Consider the following 1,587-nt stretch of genomic DNA (forward strand, 5'->3'; position numbering starts at 1 on the left):
CGACGGATCCGCCCACTTTTCCAAGATGCAAAAACATATCTTTTAAAATTCATTTCAAGCACTCCAGTTCAGTGATTTCAACACTCATGAATAGTAGACACAACTCACATTTCTTGTTGTTTTTAATCACCATTCTTGGGTGGGGAATTAAAATGAAGATCATTATTTTCCCCATGAAAGTTGAAAATGCCCGCCCCAATAGGGATCCCGAACGACGGTAAACGACCGTTCCGCCCACTTTATTTTCGAGAGGCGTTAAGGCCCGTTTACACCGCATCCGGCACGGCGACCGTGCACGGCATTCCGGCACGGCATACGGCACGCCGTGCTGTTTTCCAGTTTCCACTGCCCCACGGCACGGCAATAAAGCCGTGCACGGATCCCGTCCAGCAGGCAAAAACCGTCCAATGTACCCATGAAAACCCCAAGGCAAAGAAGCCTGCTTCAGGCGTGGCAAGAAGTAATTTTTAAGGATTTTCGTGTATCTATGTCCTATGTATAAATTAATCTTGTCTTGAATTCCACCAAGAAGCATCAATCTGACGGACTGCTCATTGGACAGACACAAATATTCTTTGTTATTCACTCATATCTATAGGGAATTGATCGTTCTATTTAAATGTAATTGAATTTTGTCATGATTAATCTTTTTATTTTACACTTTGCTTTCCATACTTCACTTCCCATTTCTATGCCATTGTCACCTGTTCATCTCATTCCTTAGTTTATCTCATTCCTTACTCCTTAGTTTATATATCAGATTCTATTGCCATTATAACTCCACATGTTTCTATTGTCTTCTCATTTATATTCAGAACATTCTTCTTCATTCATGACCTCATGCTCATTGGTTCACCTTTCACCCTTAGTTCTTCCACTTTTCTTGATTCTTCTATTCTCTCTGTTTCCATTAGTTAAATTGGTTATACGAAATTATTTCTGAACATATTTGAATATGGTATATTATTTGTTTAAAGGTCAAATCCACCCAAGAAAACTGTTAATTTGAATAAATAGAAAAAAGTCAAACTAGCATGATTCATGCAGAATCGGATATAAGAAAGTTATGACATTTTAAAGTTTCGCTTATTTTCACAAAAGAGTGATATGCACACCTCAGTGATATGTAAATGAGACAGTTGATGTCCCTTACTATTTCTTTTTTTTTTATTGTTTGAAAAATACAATATTTCATTTATTTGACAATAATGACCAACTTGACTAAACCAATGCTAATTCTACATGTTCAGGGAGAAATTAATTGTTGTTTCTCTTGACAATGAGAAGAAAATTACATTTCATATTTCATATAAATAAAATACAAAATAAATAGTGAGCGAATGACGTTATCAGTCTCCTCATTTGCATACCGATCAGGATGTGTATATAACTGTTTTGTGAAAATTAAGCGAAACTTTAAAATGTCATAACTTTCTTATTTTACATCTGAATTTGATGATATTTTCAGTGTTATGCTTGTTGGATATTTCTCTTTTATTCAAATCAACTTTTTTTGTTGGGGTGGACTTGTTTTTTAAAAGCAATGCCAAGTGAGGTCTGGCCCAATAAATAAGAGCAACACTGGAC

This window comes from Lytechinus pictus, chromosome 10, assembly GCF_037042905.1.
Source record: "Lytechinus pictus isolate F3 Inbred chromosome 10, Lp3.0, whole genome shotgun sequence".
In the NCBI taxonomy this organism is placed as follows: Eukaryota; Metazoa; Echinodermata; class Echinoidea; order Temnopleuroida; family Toxopneustidae; genus Lytechinus; species Lytechinus pictus.